At 42.3% G+C, this 13,017-nt stretch overlaps 1 protein-coding gene and 1 long non-coding RNA gene across 2 annotated transcripts in view; both read left to right on the top strand.

Moving 5' to 3' along the window:
- Positions 1-13,017, top strand: part of kiaa1549lb (KIAA1549-like b) — a 338,844-nt gene that overhangs the window by 77,623 nt on the left and 248,204 nt on the right. The window lies entirely within an intron of this gene.
- LOC143757263 (uncharacterized) lies at positions 12,074-12,751 on the top strand. The gene is made up of 2 exons (XR_013210462.1): positions 12,074-12,262; positions 12,371-12,751. It is a non-coding gene; the product is annotated as an uncharacterized LOC143757263 (long non-coding RNA).

Raw genomic sequence — 13,017 nt, 5'->3', positions numbered from 1 at the left:
TAAGGATTCTTCACCAGCCCTCCACAGGGGAAAGGAGTGGACCTGCTACCAACTCCTGGAAAGAACTGAGTCTCATCTCTGAGCAGCCAATCTCAAAAGTGCCGCTTAACCCAGCGTTTTAGCGGGGGACGGGTCTGGAGAGGGCTGTGGCGTCCCACCTACGGTCTTTCAGAGCCAGGCCCGGGTGAACGGGCGGGGTTGGAATCGTAGGAGGGCGCTTTCGGCGGTGGGCAGACTGAGGGATCTGAGCGGACGGCGGGGCCGTCGGGCAGAATAACCTCAATCTGCTCATGGGCGGTTGAGAACTGTTGGGCAGAAGCACTCAACCGCACCGCCGAAGAGGCCGACCTGGGAGATGGGGGTGTCGAGCAGACGGGTCCGCCCGACATCGTGCACATCAGACCGGTCAGCCCCAGAATGGTAAACATCACTGGACTCCGATAGCGTACGGCCACTTTCGTCGCTCGGAGAGCAAGGTCAGTGGCGGCGCGCAGCTCACTGAAGAGTCTCGGGTCAGTCCCGCCCTCCTGCATTTCCATGAGCATCTGGGTCAGGTAGACCAGCAGAACGGTCATGGGATGCAGTGAGGCAGCTGCCTGTCCTGTGGCACTATAGGATTTCGCCACAGATTAGTGTAGACGAAAAGAACTACAGGCTTTGGACGGGTGCTTAGGATTGCGCCGGGAAGCACTCTGAGGACACAGTAGCATGGCAACAGAGCGTTCAACCGGGGGGACCCCAGTGTACCCGTGGGCAGCGGCCCCTGAGGGGAGGAAAGGCGGATGAGACCAACGAGCGGACCCGTGATCTCATCATGCACGTCCGGGAGGAAAGATATTGGGGTTTGCCGTGGACGCGGGTCGGCGGCCTCACCCAAAAACCAATCGTCCCGGGAAAGCATGGCCGTCATCTCCGGATCAGACTCAGGCACAGCCGTATGCACACCAGAGGGTGGCAGCTGTGACGAGTCGTCATTTCCAGAAGAATCAAGCCCACTTAGTGATGCTGCTACAGACACAGCATCCTCCTCTGTAGCTTCAAATCTACCCGAGGGTAGATTCGTGGAATCATCAGTTCGCTAGTGGGCACCGTCATTAAAGAGGGGGGCTGGGGTCGCGGACACAGAGTCGGCGCCTTGTTCCAGACCAACACCCTCAGGTCACCCTGGCCACCAGCCGAAGATCGGGGGGTGGATGAGGGGACTCTCACTCTTGCGAGTTCACGGAGTCTCGACCTATATATGACGCGATGATCACATTCCCAGAGAGAACATGAGTCATCCACGAGCGCTGTTCAAGCATGATCAAAGCCCAAACACACTAGACAGTGCTCGTGCCCATCAGAGTCCGATACCAGTCCGCTGCAACCAGAAATGCACGGGCGAGCCGTCTTTAAAAAGACGTGCCGCATGCGAGCTCTTTTAAGAGAGGAGAAAAAAAACTCCGCGATGTTGAAGCACACAGGGAGACAAACACACACTGGCAGATCACTGCACAGATCAGCAGGCACTGTGAGCTCGCTGCAGATCGCCGTCACACCAACATCGGAGAGAGAAGCTCGTCTCGTAGAGCAAAGTCAGAGATGACTGTGGAGTGAAGAAATATTCTTGGCTCCGAAGCGAAAACATATCTGCATGTTGCCGGCGTCCTCCTTTTATACCCACGAGGTAAGGCGGAGATACGCTATGCAAATTCCGCAGACCCATGGCATTTCTTTGCCATTGGCTCATTTTGTAATACTCGAAGTCGATAGGTGTTCTAAGCGAAACCCCATTCGTCGTCATCCGACGTAACTCGGAGTGACAACGAAAGGGAACATTAATTTATACTTCGTATGACAGTTTTTTTGTCAGAAGAGGTTTATGCGTGGGAGTGGTAATGGTCTATCAATATTAATGAGATTCAGACCAGGGGTGTGACAGACACTCCCCCAATGGCTAATGGCCTATCAAGTGAGGCAGCCTGAACAAAGAATGAGAGGAGATTCAAAGGTTTTGTTTTTCAATCTGTTTTATTGTAATTCCTCTAGGTGGAGAAATTAAATGTTCTAAATTTGCTCTAAGCAAATCAAATGTGAGTAAAATAAATAAATAATCAGTCGGCTATAAACAAAGCAATTGTGAGCGATAAATAAACAAAAGTAAAGGCAGGTATCTCACAGTAAACCCTTATGCCCTGTTGATGCGGGCTCTAAGCAAATCAAATGTGAGCAAAATAAACAAAAGTAAACTATGAGCTGTAAACTGCTATGCTAGCGGGCTAAGGCTAGTAGCGGAAGTTCGGAAAGGTGGATAGAAGTAGTGAAATCAAAGCATTCCGATTGTTTTGAGAATACAGTTACATGTCTTGGTGCCATTTTTGAAAATAGTTCCTGTTCAACTGAAGACACAAGTGAACATTACATGCCTGGCATTTCCAAGGTGTGTCCTGCCTTTTACCAAGCTGTCCTTTGCAAAGCACACAGATCTTGCGACCAACTGTGCAAATGTTCTTTGCATCTGAGCTCAGCTCAGCGCCTGGAACCGGCACATGGTCACTACTGGTTTGTTTTGGTGCTACTTTCTGTGACACACCACAGAGCTCTGCAATAAGCTGTTCCATGAACTGTTGATGGGTCGTGTTACCACATAGCTCTTTGTGGATAAGGAAAGCATTGGTGGCAGCAATGTCCAAGAAGTGTAGAAAGATCTTTCTGTACCACTTCATTGTTTTGTGTTGTGCAGTGTAGTACTGTAAGAGTTGATCGGACAGGTCAACACCGCCCATGTGTTTGTTGACTCCTTGTTGCTCGTCTGAATGTTTGTCTTGGCCCGTTGCCACATTCCTATAAAAATAATAATATTAATAAAGGTAAATAAAGGTTGATCAAAGTACTATCAGCATGTCAGGGCTATCAGGGCAATCAGCATGTTGATAAAACAAAAAAAATATAAGCTCTTTTATATTAACATTACCAATCAATAATTGTAATATTGTGCATGCATAACACATTTTTTGCAAAGCCACAGTAGTAGGTAAAAAAATAGTAGAAAAATATGTACTTACTCTTTTTGATTTCCGTTGCTGCGTGTCCTGCGAGTTGCAGTGGAAGGCGAGAGTGAACAAGCTACATTCCTTTTAAAAAAAGTTTAAAACTATTATTATCATATATTTTACAGAGTACTACTCCAGCACATGCATAACTGATGGACATTTAGCAATGCTGATAAAGCCACACAATATAAGCTCTTTTATATTAACATTACCAATCAATAAATGTTATATTGTGCATGCATAACAACACATTTTTTGCAAAGCCAAACCGGCACATATACATTTGTATCATCACTAAGTATATAAACAAAATGTAACTGACATCTGTAAAATAGTAGGTAAATATGTGACCCGTCACAGAAACCAGGGACACAAGTCGGCAGCACAACTTTCGAGCAAAATGAGAAAGAAGAGTTTTTTTTCAAAATTGGTGATTTTCAATTTTTTGGAGAATCTGTTAATTGAAATCACGAAGAAGCCTCTCCATGTTTGAGATAGCAGTATTGGTATATTTAAAAGCTTACATTTTGAGGTTGAAATCGGCTTGTTTTCGGAGATTCTATCATGCAGTAGGGGCGTGGCGTGTCATTGTCTGTGTGTATTTCCATACTGAATAACCCGGCGCTTTTGCCCCCGCCCTCCAAGTCAACCACATGGCTACTTATTATGCTGTGCTCTGGCCAGCTCTCTCTGATATCAAAATTCAATGAAGATGGATGCCGCAAAGATTGTCGCAGACGAGATGAACCGTCTGGCAGTTACACCGAAAATGTTTTCGCCGCACTTCGTGGGCTCGGGAAACTGAACCGGAGGTATGGGCGCAGCGCGCTCGCCCTCAGTGCTTCAATACGGCGGCTCGGCTCGCTGACAGCGGTGGCTGGCTGTTTCATATGTGACGGAGAATCGAAATAGAGGATGCAGTTAAGACCTTTGCTGCTGCGATGAAGGCCTGCCGTGCGTGTTTCTGAAATGTAAGTTAAGCTTCATTTGCTCTTTAGTCGTTATTTAAGATGCTGAACCTGCTGATGATATAATGTGCTTGCGGACATTTCATTTGTGTGTGTATACGCACATAAGAAAGTGGTGTAAAGAGATTTGCAACAGTAATTTGAGGAGGTGAAATGTGATTATTTGGAAAATTGCAGAAATGACTGCTTAAAGAAAAATGCCAGCAGGCATTTGCCTCCTACATAAACTTTAATATTGTTGACATTTTGGGCACACGAGCGTTGCGTACTATTTGCGCTATATGTAGGCCTATGGCTTATTGGTCTTTGTTTGTTGTTGTTGGTTTTGCGTTATATGTATATGGCATATTGGTCTTTGTGTGTTGTTGCTGGTTTTGCGTTATACTGTATGTATATGGCATATCGGCCTTTGTGTGTTGTTGCTGGTTTTGCGTTATATGCAGGCTATATGGCATATTGGTCTTTGTGTGTTGTTGCTGGTTTTGCGTTATATGTATATGGCATATTGGTCTTTATGTGTTGTTGCTGGTTTCGCGTTATATGCAGGCTATATGGCATTATTGGTCTTTGTGTGTTGTTGCTGGTACGTTGCAAATAGAGGGGCAGCACAATTGTTTTTCGCCTAGTGCGGCAGAAGTGCACTCATTCGAAGTGTAAAAAAAGCTGTAAAGCACATGGAGGAGCTTTACAGGGGGTATGGCTTATCTAAATGAGATGTAAATGAGCCCTATTGTCACCCCCAGCAGCAGAGACAGGTGAGAACTGCACAATCTTTAGCTCGTTTTCTCCTCTTTGAGCTTTTTTAAGTGCCTACTTTAAAATGGCCACAACTTCTCCAAATATTATCAGATTTCCACATGTTACACATCGTTGGAAAGCTTGGATATTACACTCTCAGAATCTATGAATAACTCAAAATGCCCCAGAACCGACTTGTGTCCCTAGTTTCCGTGACTGGTCACATATGTACTTACTCTTTTTGATTTTTGTTGCTGTGTGTCCTTGTTGCAGTGGAAGGCGAGAGTGAACAAGCTACATTCCTTTTAAAAAAAGTTAAAAACTATTATTATCATACATTTTACAGAATACTATTTCAGCACATGCATAACTGATGGACATTTAGCAATGCTGATAACACAAAACATATGTAACATCATCAACCAATCTCCAAAAAAATAATACAGTCATACAGGCTCAAATTGTATAAACACTAAGTATAAACAAAATTGAACTAACATCTGTAAAATTGTAGGTAAATATGTAGGCTACTTACTTTCTGATTTCTGACTGTGTTGCTAAGCGCACTCTGAGTTGCAGGCGGAGGTAGTGATGAAGCTACATTCCTTTTAAAAAAGTTGAAGAATATTATTACATAAATATAACCATAGTAGCATTAGTCTATAATTAATAACTGATGTAAATTATGTTAGACGCGTGGAATAAGCCTATATGCGTGTCAATGGGCCATTACCGGAGAGGCACACCGCAAACAAAACACATTTGCGCAATTCATTAACTGGATATATTTACACATTTCAGCACATTTACACACATTTACAACTGATATTTGCGAGCATGCATCGTTAATGATAATGAGGCAGCATTTAAACTAGTCAAAATATAATCTAAACACCTACTAGGCCTATTTTCTAAAATAACTTCTAAATTCTAGCTTTCATACATGATGATCCAAACATATCATTTACCCATACAAATTTCCTAACCAAGGGGTTTACAGTGCGTAGCATATGCACAAAAAAACAAAAAAAAACAAAAAACATTTTTGACGTTGAAATGGTACGAGATATTAAATTCATGGTATAGATATGAACTTTCATTAGATCGTGTTGAATATATCAAAAAATCAATACTCTGGATGGCAAGTGGAAAGTAGTCCACCCAGTATAATATGTAAGCTACATGTTTATATTGAATAGCTTTTCATCTAATGGAAGTAAGACTAAATACTTACTCATCCGAAATTCTATCCACGGCTGGATCAAGTCGCTCTTCAAAGAGTAGTCGCGCTCTTCTTCTGATGAAAATGTGGAATCTTCGTCGCTAGTATCCAGGACGAGCCGAAGAGCTTCCACACCGGTGTATCGTGCCATCTTCCCAACGCGCAGGTGACTGAATGATGAAACTTGAAGCCTTTAATGCAGAGGTCTTCAATCCTGGTCCTGGAGGGCCTTCCAACCTGCTTCAGCATACCTGCCTTTGTATATATTCAAGCCATCCTGAAGAGCTTGATGAGCTGATTCAGGTGTGTTTGATTAGGGTTGGAACTAAACTCTGCAGGACAGCGGCCCTCCAGGAGCAGGATTGAAGACCTCTGCTTTAATGCATTTGCTTGGGGGCGTTTACCTGTTTTGCATAGATGGCTTAACACATTATCTTGTGAATAGCGCGCTCAGTGAGTAGGCGTGAACGAATTAAAGTAAATGAGCTCGTAATCAGCTCGACTGGAATCGCTCTATTTTCATACAGATTACAGAAGCTGAGAATATTTGTTTTTAATATTAATTACTTAATTTAAAAGATGCAATCTCAAGCTTTATGCCCGTGGGTATGTTTGCCTGTTTGACTGAATTTTCGTGGAGTTACAGATAATTACCGAACGCGTTTCAAATTGGAGTTCGCTGACAAAGTAGAAGGCATAAACCTGCCCCGTCAATACTGCAATTGACAGTTCATCCTCTTCTAGAGCCCAAAATGAGAAATTTTGTTTGCCTGAGATGAACCGCTAACCCATCCGAGAACTCGACTGGGTGCAAAATGCGTGACAAGGGGTGCTTCTCAATATCCCTCCTCGTCTCCTCGCTCCTCCATCCTATGACCCGGAAACCGATCGAGCTCGGCCATCTTGAAGGACGTCTCAATTCTCTAATTGCACCGTGAGGAGGCGAGGATCGAGGAGGGAGGAGGCTTCCTGAGGAGCGATGATCGAGGATACACAGGTGTATACTATGCGGAAGTGTTCTATCGACTTAACGTGACGCACGTATAAATTCTCCTCCCCCTTCACATCTGCTCCAAGTGCTAACCATGGCAGAACATTCAAACACACATAAATGTGAGTATTAAGCATGAAGTTATTGTAAATGTGAGTTATTTTTTGAGAGTCTTAACATACTTTTCAGCAGTTTTAATTGTTTATTGATTTTACTGCTTATTGCTTTTAATTGTTTAATTAATGCCTCTTATATTGATAAATGGAGAATAGAGAATGATTTTAATTTATGCCTGTAGTTAATTTGTTTTGATGTGTTGATTTCACAGTATATTTGTAGTTTATGCCTGCAGGGGTTAATATGCAACACATTAACATTTCGAACTGCTTCACTGTGGTGTAAAAATTCTTTCTTACAGGGACTGATGAGGAGATAGAAAACTTAATTAGATTGCGTATGGAGCTTGATTCTGACTTCACTGGGAAGAGGAACAGTGCCAAAAAAGCCTGGATGTGAGTTATGTTCTAGTATGCATGGGGAAAATATGCTTTGTCTTCACTTTGTTTGATAAATGCATTAAGGTTTTGATAATATTTATAATAATATTCTTACACTATCTTTGTCTGTGTTTGAGTAAATAATTTGTTGATTTTGATTGTGTAGTAAAGTTCTTCAGAGGATTGGTTTAGATGGAAAAGTTGCACCAAATCAAATTTCCAAAAAATGGGACAATCTAAAGAGAAAATATAAGGTATGTACAAAATGAATGCACGTATTTATTTCAATTGGTGTATTTCAATTCTTCTTGCTAGTTTAATAGAGAATATATTTATTTTATTTTAGGAGCTTCGCTGTCCTCCTACGGGCACTGGAACAGATAGTGGGGAGGCCACGGCAGCCACACGGCCGTGGTTTTCTGCCATGCATGAGGCTATTGGGGGGAGGCCGTCTATTGAGCCTCCCATCCTCATAGACTCATGCGATGCAGAAGTCACTTGCTGTTCTGCTGTGTCCAAAGACCCTGGCTTGCCACCATCCGCATCTGTGGAGGACAGGGAGGAGGAGGACACAACGTCCTCTGCAACGCCTGGCACAGGCAACTTCCAGGAGGAAAGACCCTGTACTTCTTCGGGTCCCCCGCCACCTAAAAAGAAAAGATCCAACAGACTGCTAGATTTTCTAGAGAAGGAGACAGAAAAAGAGGAACGTTTTGCACCCACGCATGAGTTAATGCAATCTACGTCAACTAGGTTCCTTGACCTCTTTGAACAGCTGATTAAAAAAAAGTTGAACACAATCTCTGTTTGTCGTTTTTGCTTTGAGATTTTTTTTTGTGCCATTATATGCCTTAATAGATGTTTTATGGTAAACACAGTTGCCAGATGAGTACAAAACAAAAATACAGGCATAATTGGCAAACATGTTTATTTACATGAAACTATTTTATCTATTGATAATATGGATATTGCAAATAAAAAAAAAAGTAATGCGTGAGGCTAGAGACATGAGTATTTGTTTTTTATTTTTATCCAAACACAATCTGAAACTAAACATTGTGTGGAGCAACATTTGTCTTCATGCAGGCTATCTACAAATAATCATGCTCATTTAACTCCACCGGATACACCTGAGGAGCTGAGAGTTTTGCTGCCAGTTTATCACGCCAGGCATTTCCACTACAGACCCCTCTCACTGGACAGGGTGGAGGTAAACCCACATCATCCACAACTTAAGGGGCTTCAATTATGTCTCCTGTTGTTAGGCAAATGTTATGCAGAATTGCACACGCCACGATAACTGTTGGGGCAAAGGTGTGGTCCACCTCAAGAGACTTGAAAAGCAGGGACCTCCAGCGTGTTTTCATCATACCAAAGACCCGCTCAATTATGGAGCGAGCCTTGGCGTGGTAGTGATTGAAGCGGGCCTGCACTCTCCCTTGCACTGGCTCCCGGTACGGAGTAATGATGGCCACAGGATGGATGATGCAGGGGTAGCCTCCATCCCCCAAAAGGATGTATCCTTGTGGAGGATACAATGCCTCTTTATAGATTTTGCTGTTTGTCAGGACTCTAGTGTCATGGACAGAACCAGGATATCCCACAAAAACATTAAGGAACCGGCCCTTCCCATCACATACTACCTGCATCTGAATGGATGGGAAGAGTTTTCTATTTATGTAGTCCTGACCAGTGGGTCCAACGGGGGTCTTGATGCGGATATGACATCCATCTATAGCACCCACACACTTGGAGAAGATGGGTCTGTTGGCCAAATTTTCAAAACCAAGGACAACCTCATCAAGGTCTTGTGCATCTGGCAACTGTATGAGCTGCTGGCGCATGGCTGCAATCTTTATGGTTCCTGTGTGACCCAGCCTGCAAACAGAGGATACTGGCACCTGAAAGGCCCGGGCCACCACAATGTATGATAGACCATGTGCTAGCCAGTACACAGTTATCAGTATGGTTATGTGGTGTCCCCAACCATGTGCTTCATCTTGTGGCAGCATCCTCATCAAAGCTTCCATAGAGTCCCGGCTCAGTCGAAAGTCCACCTTGAGGTTCTGCCTACCATCGAAGTATAATTTTAGCAGTGGTACGGTGGCATTTATTTCAGCATAAATCGAAGTAGCTGTTATTTTAACCTGTAATTAAAAAAAAAAACATGTAAATATGTTTATTTTACGTATAAGCACATATCACTGTTCAGTTTAAATTAAGAAATTATATACAACAACAAAGAAGGCTATTAATCTGAATTCAAATATTAACCCCACATATCTGCACATAGTATTTTTAACAATACCTCAGCCAGGAGTAGGAAACGACGCAATCGTGCTTTCCATCTACTTGAGCGACGCTGTTCATAAGGATGGCTGGCGCGAAACAGACGTTCCGAAGCTTTGCGAGATCCCGAAGCAAAGATGATTCGAAACACTGATCCGAAGCGTGATTCAAAACACCCACGTCACGTGACAACGGCTAAATGAAGCGTCTAAGTGTTTCATCAGGTGGAGTGCTCCTCCGAATCAGGGTTTCATTGATTGGTTGGTTCGGGAACAAATCACACAATCACATAGTATAAAAGTTTTGTCAACGCATTTTCATATCGTGGGTTTTTGTGAGAGGAGTTTGGTTTTGAGATAGCGGATTTTTGGTGATATAGTGACATTTATAGTGCGATTTGTTTAGTTATATTTAGGATTTAATTTACATTTACACATTGACTTAGAGACACACAGAGTACATATAGTGACACATTAATAGATGCATTGATAGAAATATATATATAGATTAATAGATAGATACATATATTACAGATACATATAGATTATTAGATAGATAGGCTACATATAAAATAGATAGATAGATAGATAGATAGATAGATAGATAGATAGATAGATAGATAGATAGATAGATAGAAATGGAGGCTCCACAGAAGAGATGCCGTACATCTGTGGTGTGGGAGCATTTCCATTTGGAAACCCCAAATAAAGTGAGATGTGTGTATTGTGATCGGCAGCTAGCCTACTGCAACAATACATCATCCATGATGCGCCATTTGAGGAGCATTCATCCTGCCATTCTGCAGGGTGCAGAGGATGGTAGTGTTCCCCCTGTACCAAGGCCTGCTACTGACACTGCTGGGCCATCTAAGCAAGGTATGCATTGTTTGAAATATAGGCTAATTATAAGTGAAATATAATAACTAAGTGTTGGGCCATTGTTTAGAAAGGCCATGGACTAAGACATGCCTAACATCCCAATCACAACTGCCAATCACTTTAAAAACAAATGTTGTCAATATAATATTATACTTTGTGAATATACATTTTATATGTCTACATATGAGTACCCAATCTACAGCCAAGACATCATTTTGTTTTTTTGTAATTGTTGTATTTCTATAATGCACTTTATCTTTCTCTGCACACTGAGCATAAATATTCATAACATAACTTTGTTTAGGAAGGTTTCCAAATGAACCAGTAGACTACTTTCACGGTAGGCTACTATTTTTCCAATATATTTGTCTGAAAGTATGTTTTATCTTCTCTTTTAAAAGGCAGACAGAGGGAATTGGATGAGGCTCTTCTGAACATGGTGGTGAAGGATCTGCAGCCCTTCACCATCGTGGAGGATGAGGGTTTCAGGGCCTTTGTGAACAAGCTTGATCCAAGCTATGTCCTCCTATCCCGGAAGGTGCTTAAAACAATGGTCAGCGAAAGGTACAACACAACCAAGGAGAAGACAATGGAGGACCTACAAAAGGCGGAATTTGTTAGCCTTACGGCTGACATGTGGTCTTCCATTAATATGGATGGATATCTTGGAGTAACATGCCATTACATAACACCAGAGGCAACAATGGCAACTGTTTTACTGGGTGTAAGGAGGTTTTACCAAACCCACACAGCCCAGCATCTCATGGAGGCTAAAGCCTTGCTAATGGCTGAGTGGGGAATAACCTCCAAAGTTCACTGCATGGTGACTGAAAATGCATCCAACATGATCCTAAGTGTCCAGCTACTCAACCTTCGCCATGTCCCATGTTTTGCTCATAATTTGAATTTGATAGTGAAAAAGGCCCTGGATCAAACCCCAGTCATCAATGAAATTCGCCAGAAAGCCAGAAAGATAGTGGGGTTGTTCAGATCAAGCTGCAAAGCAAAGGACAAGCTTGTGGAGATGCAGAGCTTGATGGGCAGACCAAGTCTGAAAATGATACAGGATGTTGAAACGAGATGGAACAGCACATTCGACATGCTACAACGCTTGTATGAGCAACGTGAGCCAGTGGGTGCTGCACTTGCCAATTTAAACAGTGATACTGCTCCCCTGACAAGTCTTGAGTATGACATTATTCAACAGTCATTGACACTTCTTCAACCCTTCAAACTAGCAACAACAGAGATGTCAGAGGAACAGAGAGTGTCTGCTTCAAAGCTCATACCATTGTACAGGATGTTGCAGCACAAGCTTGCACAGAAAAAAGGAAATGCAACGCAGGAATCAACTGTACAATTAGGTAGGACACTATGACCATACGTGTAATTGGCCATAACTCTCATATTGTTGTCATTATTTTAATTAATATGGTTTTCTCTTGTGTTGGCTCATAGGGTCACATCTACAAGAAGGTCTGCACTCCAGATGTGGAGGGTACGAGACTTTTAGAGCCTTGGCACTGGCTACACTGCTGGACCCAAGGTTTAAAAATGTGGCTTTTGGAAATCCTGCCAAAGCCCTGGATGCTGAAAAGCACATCACACTGGAGTGTGCTTCACTGATGCGTTCAAACACAACTCCTGGTGAGTTTCAGTCTATGTTATCTTATGTAATGTGATTCATGAAATTTATACTTCATATGTGTTGTCAGTTTATGATTTGTTACTAATTGACGTTTTCTTTTAATTCAGAACCACAAATGTCAACATCAGGCCCATCATCATCAACACCAGTTGAAACACAAGACAGTTTATGGGAACATTTTGACAATCGTATCCGTGAGACCCAGATGATACACAATCCTACAGCTGATGCCACAGTGGAAGTGAAAAAATACCTCAGCGATGCGTTTTTGCCCAGAACTCATGATCCTCTAACTTACTGGAAAGAGAGAGCAGTAATCTTTCCTCATTTGTATGTCCTAGCTAAAAAATATCTTTGTATGCCAGCAACAAGTGTCCCTTGTGAGAGAATTTTTTCAAAGGCTGGAGAAATTATCTGTAAAAAAAGAAGTAGGCTGAGTCCTTCAACAGCAGAGAAATTAATATTTTTGAATAAAAATCTATAAGAAAGGGAGACATTGTGGCTTGATTTATTTTTATTAATATTCATTTTTCATGACCAAAATCACATTATGCAATGTGAAGAGACTACAGGTTACAAGCTTCATATATTACAAAAATACAATAATAAAAAAAAAAACCAACACATTTTTTTATTAGCTCTTTGTAAAGGTTGTTTCAGATCAACACCTGCAAGTGACCACTAGGTGTCACCGTGGAGACGGGTTTCGGATTGATTCGAAGCCTCGAAACAAAATGGCACATTTGCTTCGACT

Source organism: Siphateles boraxobius, unplaced genomic scaffold (assembly GCF_051911475.1).
Source record: "Siphateles boraxobius isolate OS27281-9 unplaced genomic scaffold, OSU_SipBor_1 30, whole genome shotgun sequence".
NCBI classification, from domain to species: Eukaryota; Metazoa; Chordata; class Actinopteri; order Cypriniformes; family Leuciscidae; genus Siphateles; species Siphateles boraxobius.
This window is presented reverse-complemented; position numbering and strand designations above follow the sequence as displayed.